We start from the raw sequence: 13,076 nt of genomic DNA on the forward strand, positions 1-13,076 counted from the left end.
GCGCTTTACCCCTAGGGATGGCATTCAGGACTGTTTCAACCTCTTTGGCTGAAAACACAAGAGTGTCAAAAGTTAAAGGCCAACTAATGGGAACCTCCCTGTCACTATGACATCTAAACTGTTCCTCAAAATGGGACACCCATTTCAGTTGATCAACAGATGCGGGGCTTGGGCGATCATCCTGTGACTGTCCCCACCTGAGGAGATGCCAAAACTGCTGGAGGTTCCTAGAGCCGCAGGCCTCAGCTAAAAGAGTCCAGTGCTCATCATCCCATGCTGCTTTAGCCCGCCGTTTGACTTCATTATATGCCTTCCTGCTGGTTTTGATTAGGGCTGGGTTCTTAGATTTTAAAGCCTTAAACAAAAGCGAATGGGACTCGCGGCAGGCTTCGTTGTACCAATTAACAGGTTTCCTTGCCTTCCCTATACCCTTGTTAACAACATATTTCACAAATAGTGACTTTAGGGACAAAAACAGGCTGGCATGAATATCAGAAATTTTAGAAATTGACCGATCCAGGTTAACACACTTATCAATTTCCCTTAAAGAGTTAGAAACCAGAGTTCTGATCTTCATGCGTGCATTCACATCAACAGAAACCTTTGGCCATCGAACCCGCCTCATATCATTAGTTAATACCATGGCCTCTTGAACGGGATTGAGTTGTCGCACAATCGGCCCGGCAAAACTAAAGTCCTTCAATTCTGCTATGAGTGGTTCGTGATCACTTTCTGGTCGTGGTTTAACTATCATGTCCAATACTGTGGGCCACAAATTTATGTCAACTAGGATATAATCAATGCGACTGCTATGTCTGCCATTGAAGAATGTGGGGTTGCCCAACCTGTCCGAGCTTACGCGACCATTTAGGGCACGCAGCCCCCAGTTCAGGCATAGACCTTTGATGAATGTGGCGGCTTGAGACCACTTAGTGATCGGGGGTAGCTCCAGTTGTGGAATCCCCCACATCATATCCTCTGCCTCAGTTAATAACTCATCCTCCCTGCTCAGGGGTTCAAAACAAGTATTGAGATCACCCATTACAACCACATGACCTGTTAAATGGGTAGAGCCTAGGAACTCATCTAAACATATTAGGGTGGTTGAGACTCGACCACCCGGAATTCCCCTAGCATATACATTGAACAACAAAATGTCCAGCCCACTATTAGATTTCATGCTGATTATCAATATATCAGGGCAGTCGATGTGAATTTCCTTCACAGAAACCCCTGCAACTTGACGAACCCACGTAGTAAGGCCCCCCATGGCCCTGCCTCTTTGGCCTCTAACTGCAGGTTTGTTAAAGCTCAGGAAGCCTGGAAGATACACTGGAAGGGTTGACCATGTCTCCTGAAAAGACCAAACGTCACCTTGTCCGATGAAATCAGCCCAGTCAGGTGTACATATACAGGATTCAATTCCAGCCACATTCCAACACCCCATAGTAGTGCCCTTATCACAAACTTGGTCACACGGTGCTGTAGAGTCTATTGGGAGGGGTTCACTGGGTTGGAGAGGGGATTCTACAGGCAGAGGTACATCTGTAATCAACCCTACCCTTCTCAAGGATGTTAACCCAGCCTGAGTAGTTTGCTCGGGGTGTACGCCCGTGAAAGAAACATCCATGGATTGCAGTGAGGCGGGTAGCAGAGCTGATATGTCAAGCTCTCTTGAATAAACTAAACATCCCTCCTCACCACACTGGGGTCTGTCTTTAGAACTTTCAACATTACATAGAAGGATACTCGAGTCAACTCCCACACTCGGAATGTAAGGGTCGTCATCACTTTTCTCCTGTGCTGGTCAATCATTAGTCGACAGCCCTGATAATGGGTCGTATAAGTTCCTCAGGGGTATGTTCCAAAGCTCTTCAGGATGGGTAGGCCTATTGGAATAGAGATTTGCTGGAAAGAGGCTTGGGGGCGGCTGTAACTGTATGAAGGCAGGTGTTGTAGGAACCATAGGGTACGGGGGTTTGTTTATGAATGGCAGATCCAATAAGGCTGGGGGACCTAAGGGCTGGGTATATGACTTAGCCCAGCCCGGCGTTTGTACTGGGCAGTTGTAACTAGATTGAATGTAGGAGCGATATTGCGCCTCTGGGTTAAACTGGGGACCATGAAAACTTGGTGTAAAATTGGTCCATTTTAGGAGGCTTTTGGTGTTTTTAATATTTCTACCAGGGGGATGATCTGTTGGATTGATCAGGGTCTCAGGATAGAAATAACTTAGGTTCCTTGTAGAGATCCCTCCCTCATTGTTTCCCACATACCAATCTGTAAGATGAGATACAACTCTATGGTCCCTGAAGTTAATGATCACTATGTCCCCCTCTATGTCCTTAGGGCGCACCCCAACCCACTGACATCTTCTGACAGTAACAATGTCCCCATTAAGATTAGGAGGAAGGGGTCTATTTGTTTTCAGCCAAAAGATGACTTTGTTTTTTAAGCTTTTTTTTCTATCCCCTTCCGCAACAGGTGGCACACCTATCATAACAATAACAAAATTTAGAGAGTCTGGGGGCAGGTCTACATTTTTCCTCAATGGTAGAGGTTTGTTGGTTTTACCATTGGAACCAGCAGGTTTACCCATCCCTTTCTTTGACTGCGGTGCTACTCCCTTAACAAGTGGTTTGCTGACTACCACACTAGGGTTTGCTTTAACAGTAGGGTTTGTTGTAGAAGATTTAGCAACCGCAGACAGTGCTTTATTTGAAATAGTAACTGCTTTGGTAGCATTAATAATATGTTGACTGGTAGTACTAGTAATTTTGCCAGCAACAAAGGAAGAACCGGCGGGTTTATTGGATGGGCCCTTGTTCTTATCCAGGCAAGAGGAATGTATAGGCTCAATGGTCGCCTGTAGACGATCCAGTTTTTCACCCAAAGTCCTCACACGCTCTAGCAGGGGAAGCATATATGATTTAATAAGCTTCTCTATAATACCAATGGACACCTCATTTACCCCTACAGTTGCTAACTCTGGGGATACATGTTCGTATGTATCTGGATGAAGAGGCTCTACAGTATGTGAGGGCCCTGACTCAATAATTGATTTGGGTAGGGGTGGTGGTGGAGTCTGGCAGCTACGCCCTTTCCTTTTTACCCCGCCCTTTCTCCTTTTTTTCCTTGGTGGAGAATGTACAACCCTCTTAGCCTTATCGGACGTGGTTCTAGATTTACATGCACTCGTTTCAGGTATGTTCTCGCCTGGGTCGATACAAACCAGTGACAGGTTGGGCAGCATGGGGCTTGGATCTACTTCCCTGATAAGGGTCTCGGGGATATTTGTTTCAACAAAGCTTGAGTGATCAATAGGGGGACAAACTAGATGACCTCCACTGGTAGCACTGCTACAGGGCGGGGAGATAGCAGGAAACCTAAATATACTAGGGGTAAGGTTAAGATCAGTGACATTGCCCTCAATAGAGCTCAAACCTTGGGCGGCTAGTTCTTGTGTATTATTTGGAACTGGCAGTGGGTTTTTCTTTAGCTGCTCAATTGAGCGTCGGCGTTCAGCTCTTCTTTCTGCAAGGAGTAAGTCCATATCTACCTCCTTGGTAGATTTCTTAAAAAATGTGTCTAAGGGGCCAAGAACAGAGACACTCACACCGGGCGGGGCAGAGTGACTCATGTCATAGGAGGATAGTTTAGACTTATTGGCACTTAGTGAAACAACTAAAGAAACACTACTAGCTATACACAATGCGGGGATACAAGGACACAGCAAACAACAGTCAAGTTGAAAATGACCTAGCCCAGCCCGGCCTCCTGCGGCCCGGACGGCCACAGACGGTCCCGCCCTTGTCCCGGGCTTCTCCCGGCGCCCTCCCGCGCGCTCCCGCGCAGCGGGGATGTTACTTCCTCTTTGTAGCTTTACAAAGATCTCCGAGGGGGCGGGGCCGGCAGGGAGAGCAGCCCAGCTGGAAACGGGCGCGCGGGGACTCCTGGTCCGTGGAGTCCACCGCTCTATCCTCGCAGCCCTGCCGGTCAACAGGTGAACAGGTGAGGCCCCTTAAGTTCAACAGCCGCTGCAAGACCGCGAAGCGGGACCCACAAAGCGGGTCCGGCGAGGCGTGGCGGCTTACAGCAGGCTGGGTCAGAGATACTGTGTGGAGTTCACGGCGTCAGTAACAGGAATCCGCTGAGGGTGCTCTTGGATGCCGCTTAAGCCTTGCGGTGGTGGGGGCGGGGCCGGCAGGGAGAGCAGCCCAGCTGGAAACGGGCGCGCGGGGACTCCTGGTCCGTGGAGTCCACCGCTCTATCCTCGCAGCCCTGCCGGTCAACAGGTGAACAGGTGAGGCCCCTTAAGTTCAACAGCCGCTGCAAGACCGCGAAGCGGGATCCGCGAAGCGGGTCCGGCGAGGCGTGGCGGCTTACAGCAGGCTGGGTCAGAGATACTGTGTGGAGTTCACGGCGTCAGTAACAGGAATATATTAGTTTTTGCGAGCCATACCAACTTGCAATTTGGAAGGCACTTGGAAGGGGCATTCTTTTCGAATTGTGATTTGGTATTTGATATGGTGTCTGACTGCAATTTAGGTTACAAAGCAGACCAGTGGTAACTGATTCTCAAACGAGAAATTAACCACTGCCTTTTCTCCCTGGTGTTTTCTAAAATGGGATTTAGCTTTTTTAGGCAGCACCATTTCCTTCAGCTTTTTTCGTTTTGGAATTCAAACAAAGGGAAGGTAGTCTTCTGTTCATTGTGGACCACCATACCTGTATCCGTAAACAATTACATGTAGTCACAAATTGCGACCTGCCTAATTAATATTCATACGGAAGGTTGTTCTGTGACCGTTTATCAATGATGATTTTGCGAACAAACCTAAATGTAAATAGGTCTGTTAGCAAATCAGAGTCCATTCACAAAAAGTTGGCACACAATTCATGACCACGTTTTGTGAATAGACTATTAGTACTCACGCTCAAAATTACAAGGAAGCTTTCTGTATAGATCACCTTTGTTTCTTACATTTGGCTGGATTTGATGTGGTAACGCTGCCTCTGCATGTGCTTGCGCCTCAAAGCAGGGCGTCTCCTCAGTACGGGCAGGGGAGCGTCCCCCCCCTCTGGTCAGTCAGTCAGGCGGTCTAGTGAAAAATAACATGACCGCTGACTGGATGAGCCGATGCCAGCAGTGTAGGGAGGGGCAGGGCTGGGCATAGCAGGGAGGAGTGGTAGGCGCACTGTAAGTGCGCTTGTCTGGCCGGCAGCCTTAGGCCGGCCAAACAGACATGCGCACTTAGGTTTCTCCAACCCTTGCTGTGTTGTACAGCTGAGTTGGAGAAACGTCACAGGAGCCTAGGCATTGACTGAGTGCAAACCGCACTGCTCAGACCAATCCTGGTGTTACTCTCATAGCGTGAGAGCAGCGCCAGGATTGGGTGAGGAGCCAGTGTCCCAATGCATGCTGGAACTCGAGGAGAGCCACAGCCGAGGGCCGAGGCGGCCATGTACTCTGGTAATATTTGTTTAAATTATAATTCCCCTGTCCCACCCCCAGTTCAGGATTGCAGCAACCACCACTGCCTTATAACCAAACATGTTTACTTTGCAAGTGTTTGTTTCTGATTTTACTTGTCATGGGTGCAGTGGCTCAATATTCCAATAATGATCCACAGATCAGGTGTTCCCTTGATTTGGGAGCAGTGTTGCGTTAGAAAAATCCCAACGGGAGAAGAACAGTATCCAAATGGCACCCCACCCCCATTTCTTTTTAACATGCGCCGTGCATCGGCGCCCATCATCTGGCGCGGCCCCAGTGATTATCCGCCGCCTGTCACCCATTCACAGCGCAGCATTCGTTTCAATGAACGGCATTCAGTGCATGGCACGAGCACAATGAACCCGCGCGCAGGGTCTGCATGAAAACAGTATTTACAACCAAATTCGTTATCCGATCTTGTGTGCATTCTCGGTTTAAAGAACATCCTGATTATTATGACTCTGCGAGACAACAGAAACGATAAATTACATTAAGCCGTGTAATTGGATTAACATAAATAAGATCATTCATCTAATCCTTCCCCTCCCCCGTCCCCAAAAGATTAGAAACAATTAAAATTGTTTTCGTAAATGTCAAAATAGGGAAAGGTTTATAAACCAGCTGATACAATTGCAAATGTTTCAGTCAGCTTGGACGTGACGTCTATGTCTTGACACAGAAATGTATATTAATATGTGAGTCGGAAGCTGTGTGTTGGGTCTGCCATTTGTGTCACCTTATTGCTTTGTCAATTACTGGCTTTGTTGGTAGGGGTGAGCGGGGAGATGCAGTCAAGTGAGAGCCGACCACTATAAAACCTGTTCATTCCAAGCCATTAAAAATCAATTAATGTCATGAGTCATGGTTTGACAATTCAGTTACAGTCAATGGCCTTCCCCTGGTAATTGCATCAGTTCTTTGTGCCGCGTTTGACAGGGGCCTGCCTGCATCTGTCACTGCGTAGCCACGCACTTCAACTTCCTATACAGTAAAGTCCAAGGGTTGTGCTGACGTCATCGTTGGCGGGACTGTACCAAAGTGCAGGGAGGAACGAGTATAATACAACTGCGGATTTCAGATCTAGTATCAAAGAAAGGAGGAATGAAAAGACTTTGCAGTTTAGCTCATCAAATGAGCTAATATCTGAGGATAAATTCATCTCTCATAGCAGGGTGTGTTTTATTTTTGATTGCTATGAACAATAGGGTCTTGTGTATAGAAAATTAGATATTGTAAAAATATGGTTTAATGTGATGATTCACTTTAAATGAACATAGACTTGGCATTAGACGACATAAAATGTGGGTTATGTCGTTAAAACACCGTTTCGTCTCTGTTCTATAGACAGACCTTTCTCAATTTTCTATCATGTGCTGTTTGGCTGCACCTGATAGGATGCGTGAACGACCCCAGATGTATCTTACATTTATTGGCTGACTGTGCTTGAAATGTGCCTTCTCCTTAGACAATTCTCGTCTGAGCACCATAGAATATCAGTTATCGGAGAAAGAAGCAGAAAATACATTGTGCTTTGTAAGACCCTGAGACGTCGTGGGCCTTATCTGTCATGGAAGATTGTCGTTTAGAAAATGGTTTTGCAGAGTAGGCATTTTAGTGGAATACATACAATTCAGCTGAATTGTAGGTTTCATTTGAATGGGTTAGATAAGAACCTCTGGCTTCCCTTCACAAGGTACTGTACTGCGGGGTAACAACTAATTATGTCAGTGTTAAAAAGTGGGGCAACAAAAATGTTGTGCTTTAAAAAACACACAAGATTTGACAAACTCCGTATTTAAAGACGTGTTATAAGTAACGTTTCTTTCAGCTGTATAGTATGGTATTTCATCTGAGCGGTCTATTCTGGTGTAAGGCAATTTCTATTGTTGTGTTCAACGCCGCATGAATAGTATGCCATCTTCTGGGCAATTTAAGAACTGACCGTTAGATAAAGTCCTCCTGGGCTAACCATCTTTAACGTATGATGAAATATAAATATACATGGTAAAAACTGATCACTCGATCGGCACTTACGGTTAAGGTTTGGACACGACTTCAATTAAAAAGCACATTTGCACTTACCAACAGCTTGGCCAATCATAGTTCAACCCACCAAAAATGTTGCATTTTTGAAGCTGTCTCAACATGTTGTCAAGGGTGATGACTGTCTTTACCGATGTTTAAAACATACATGACGGGGACTTTTGCAAATGTTAAAATCTATGGTCAAAGAAGTTATCATCAAAACATGCAGATACCAGGTTATTTATAGTAAACAACATAAATATCCTTTCCTGCAGCACTTTAAAATTCCATGTTTGAACTTTCATTGGATCGCTGCTCATCAATGAATAACAATCGGAACATACCGTCTGATAGTATCTGCTTTGCATAAAATTGTTCATGTAAATAATCAAATTTGTAGGTTATTGAAAACTCCTGCCTTACCACTACCTACGTTTTTAAATAAGGGTATTTAAAACACGCACATGTACTTTATTTGGGACACATGTTACATACATTATTAATTAGAAAACAGGCTGGCTGTTTGCCATTTCAGAGCATAGCTACGCTCGAGTTTTACATAGGGGAGGGGTTCCATGTAAGTTAGACATGTGTTGTGGACGGAGGTTATACCTAGCATCGAATTAGATGAGGTAATCAATATTGGGGAAAAGGTGATCTTCCTCAGTCCTAAATGTGGCAAGAGAACTGGGAATTTAAGGAAAAATCTGCACTACTGTTGAAATACCATACGCTATATAGGAATAGAAGGTGCTAGGTCCAGACACGTGATCCCCACACGGGCCTTAAGGAAGATAGGCAACCTACCACCCAAGAAACTGATTTTGGAAATTGGACAGCACACTTCAAAAATTATGCACCATTGCAAAACAGTTGTTAGAAACGAACATACAGATAAACTAAGTATTAGTTTTCCCAAATGTTCACAAAAGACACACAAAGTTGTGACTTTGATTTTCTTTCTTTTATTCAGTTTTTGTTCTTTCTTTTCTTTTTTTGATAGTTGCGAATAGCCGACGCGTTTCGTCCGTTGCCGGACTTCTTCAGGGCTTAAAATAATCTTTCTGATTACGCTTTTCACAGCCGTCTTGGTCAGGCTTTCAAGGAGTTTCTTTTATTAATTGAAAGATCGTAAGCTAGATCACAGATCCTAGTAACAGTCGGTGTCGACAAAAGACAAAAGCAGGCCCACAGTAAGGTCAAGGGGCTGGAGCATACAGGAGCATCGCGATGTGGCCTTCTGGTTCTGCGACTCTACTGCTGCTTCCTATGGCAGTGAGTTAGTTAAAGACTTGTTTGAACAGGTTATATTTCTGTAGTCTTCTGAAAAGCAGGTAGGTAGACTATGTTTTTAGGTTGACAATACTCTCTAAAAAGTGGGTCTGTGAACTGTGCGGACTGAACTCCTTTGTTGGATTGTTGTTGAACAAACAAAAGTTAAGTGTAAGTATGTAGCTGGTGTTCAACTTTTGCTAGAACTGCAGGCTTCTTTTTAGGCCTGGGTTGAAGGCGCAGTTGTTACTGATGCTTTATAATTTAGGTAGTGTGTGTTTCGGCTTCACCAGGGAGATTATACTCTCTATCCACATGCTATTGGTGGTTAGGTGTATCATTCCACCTTCTTGTGGAGTGCGTGCATTGCCATGTATGAAGAACTATTCTATATCTGAAAAGTACACTGAATCATCACAAATTAACTTATTTATCACATATACATTGTATACAGAAATCACTTGTTTTTTGCTTTACTTTTTCATTGCTGTGGACTTCAAAACATTTTTAGTCGACTCAAAATGCAAACTAGACCTATTGGGTTTGCCTGTGCTTGTTCTTATAGACCTTGTTGTGAAGCAGGTGACAAGGAACCCCATAAGGCGCTTTTAGAACTCTTTTAATGTCGTTTTCCTGCTCTATGGTAAGACCCAATCAGACTGACAAACGTATAGCCACTGTGGCTGTTCACTTAGCTTGTGGATATATTTAATTGTAAAGGTCTAAATATAACAGGGCCAGACTCCAGGTGAGCTTCACAATATGGGTAGATTGTATTAGTGGAATGATCATTTTAAGCGTGGATAATTGGAGGTTGGATCTATGTAGCTAAACCACTGTGGCTTCCTGGGTGAGTTAGTCGATCCTTATGCCCAGATTTTTGACTTCCTGCATTGGCCTGATCCTGTCCCCTGATTGGTGGGCCACAATAACATAAATACCCCTTTTTTCCCAAGTAGTAGTAGTTCTTCAACTACTAGTAGAGATAATCGAGGCAGTCTGTAATAATGGCCTGCTTCCCTTCTTAATTTCAAGGTGAAGGTGATCAGTGAGTTCTTGGGCTACATGTGGTTTAATTTGATTACCTCTTTGATTGAGTCCATAGAAATATTGATTAGCAAGAACATGAGACTTCTCACCCAAATCCCTTTTTTTTAACCCGCATTGTAAAAAGATTTGGATTAACCTTCGTGATGCAACTGAAATGTACAGTCCAGTTTCTCAAAAGTCAAGAAAAGGTCAAGAAGTAGGAGCGCAGATGAATGACATTTGTGTGGGAAGCGAGGGCGTATTCTCTGATATTTCCTAGTTCAGTCATATCACAACAATTAGTTGGTTACATAACTTATTATCATGGAGTACATCACTGTTCACATATTCGTTTTCATAATGTTGCTGTTGTATTTGATGTGAACACCATGAGTAATATAATATGTGGCTTTTTTGAATGATTGTGAAATAAAGTGGATTATTATTTAGGGTGGGCAGTGATCCTCCCCGAGAATCACAACATTAACTTGCCAGGGTTAACCTCAAAAGTCACTAAATTAATCTGATCTCAACACCCTGATAGCTATAGCACAGATCAGACAGACTTAACATAGGGCAATGTGTAAAGTATTTATGCAGACTGGAGCAGTTATAGAGTCAAAACAACCCCCAAAAAATCCCAACCAGAATTAGAAGCCAAGAGTAATATTTAAATTATGAGTATATTATAATTAACAAAATGCCACCAAAATGACAAAAATCCAGTAAGGGAAACCAGAGATATAATTGCTAAACATTTGTTAGTAAAAATAGCATCAAAAAGTCCTAATGATGGTCTTTGGAAGATGTGGACCAGGACCTGGGAATGATTTAAGCCAGGCAATGATGGAGCACGAGTTGGATACAACAAGTGTGTTTGTGTCTTTCAAAGATTTTCCCTTCTGACATTTTTTAATGGAATTCAAAATCCTTCAGTGCGTCAAGCCTGAAACTGTTTCTGAAATTAGATACCTTTGCAGCAAGGTCCCATTAGTGTTTTGAAGGTCTTGGAAATCAAAAATGTTCTAATTCACAATTTTTCAGAGTTTCTAGAGCAGCTCCGTTGGGCCACCGCTAGTGTTCCCAGGACTTCAAAGACAACATTAGGGCCCAGGACTCACTCCAGCAGAGGCCACCAGCAGTCCAGGCCCAGTTAGTACTGGCAACCAGTCACTTCAGGATAAAGGACTCTAGCAGCATGATGTGTCCCTGAAGCCACACAAGTGGCCAGCCAACTGGTCCTTTGAGTCTTGTGTAGATTGACTCTTAGCCCCTCCCTAACCAAGAGGGTAAAGGTTCCCAGGATAACCCTACCCACTTTATCATCAGCTTCTATTTGCCCTACTGCAAAAAATCCGCAGTGCACCTTCCTCCTGAATCCAAAATGGGAGAGCCCTTCCTCCTATATGCAGGGTCCTTGTGTCACCAGTAAAATGAGCAATCTCTCGCACCTTTACCCACTCCAAACTAGTTCTGTGGGTAGCTTCTCTCCCACTGAATTTGGAGCCACCTTGGCAAGTGGGAGCCTGGAGAACACAGACTTTCTCCCTCCTAGGCCTCTCGATACACTAAACAATAGATTGACAGGTTTCACCTATGTCTCTTTCAAGTTCATAACATGCCTGGAATATTTCCATCTGTCCTTTGTGAGCTTATCACATGCCCCACTCTCAGTCCATATGCTGAAATGAAATGAACTACCAGCATTTGTAAAGCGGATAGCTACCTCCGGAGAGGTGTCCCGGCGCTGGGGGCCGTCAGGGAAGAATAAGCGAGCTATTGCCCAGAGTCACAATGTGCTGGGCTAACGTGCCGCCTGCACTGGGGATCGAATGGTGTGCCCCTGTGTTCTGGAGTCAGCCGCCCTGGCCGCTGCCCACCCAATTGTTTACCCAATCTAAAGCGTTGTCCTACTCTGGGATCAATTTTAATACCTTATTAAGGTCAAGCACTGGTTGGACAGCTGCTGTCAGTCTAATGCAAGTAAGCCTTCAGGAGCTACAGCCAGGGAAAGGGTAACTTTCTAAGAGTTAAATATTTATTTCAATCTAAACCAATGCATTGGATTTTTAATAAATATGAAAAATAGACTTGGAATGCCTATTCTAGCTGTATCTTGTCAAAAGTTTGTAATACAGTTTATAATCTATACATTAACATTTTCTAGCATCCAGCTACAGTCCTGACAGTAAAAATTGCATTTTGGGGCTAGTCACTGGAAGAAAATGCAAAATTTTAATTTTACATATGTTCCACTTTTAAATATCAGGCACCCTACCTTGTGGGCAACAATTTAGGGGTGACTTTTTAATATTTAAAAGCACTGTTTCCCAAATGTCAGAAAGGATTATTGTGACAGGTTTTGCTAGCACTTTATAGACTGCTGCAGTCAATTAATCATTGTAGGGCTGATGTCATGTTTTACAGGCCCACTATGTGGATGACACAATTAAAGCTACAGTCCACAGGTGGCATTTACCTTGAAAGCATTGGGGGCATTTTCTGCACCATATATTAAGAAGTTGTAGGCAAGTTAAATATGTCAATCAAGAATAAGCAAGGGTATCAAGGCGTTGGGGGAAGGGGTGCTGCTACTTCTCGAATAGCCAGGTCTTGAGTAGCCTCCTGAAGGTTAGAAGGTCCTGGGTCTGCCGTAGGAGGATGAGGAGGGTGTTCCAAGACATGGCAGCGTGGTGGGAGAACAATCTGCCACCGGTGGTCGCTCTTCGGATGTGGGGGATGGTAGCGAGGGCGAGGTTGGCAGAGCGGAGCTGGAGGTTGAGGGTGTAGAAGGTGAGTTGTCTGTTGAGATATGCCGGTCCGGTATTGTGGAGTGCCTTGTGTGCGAGGGTGAAGAGCTTGAAGATGATCCTCTTGTTGACGGTAAGCCAGTGCAGGTCCCTCAGGTGGGGTGTGATGCGGCTGTGGCGTGGGATGTCGAGGATCAGGCGTGCAGAGGTGTTCTGTATGCGTTGTAGGCGTTTCAGGAGTTTGGCCGAGGCTCCAGCGTAGAGGGTGTTTCCATAGCACAGCTTGCTGCTGACGAGGGCTATTGAAAAAAATAATCTTCACAATGTATGTCAAGTCTGTGTAAGTTTTGGAAGAACAGTGTGTATATAATTCAAGCAATCGTAACTAACAGGGGGAAGGGTAGTTGCAAAAAGAAACCTACAAATTTATTTCGATACAAAACTATATTCTTTTTAATGAGTTTTCATGTTAAAACCAAACATTATATACATCTACATTACAC

The sequence above is a fragment of the Lissotriton vulgaris genome, chromosome 1_1 (assembly GCF_964263255.1).
Source record: "Lissotriton vulgaris chromosome 1_1, aLisVul1.2, whole genome shotgun sequence".
Lineage (NCBI taxonomy): Eukaryota > Metazoa > Chordata > Amphibia > Caudata > Salamandridae > Lissotriton > Lissotriton vulgaris.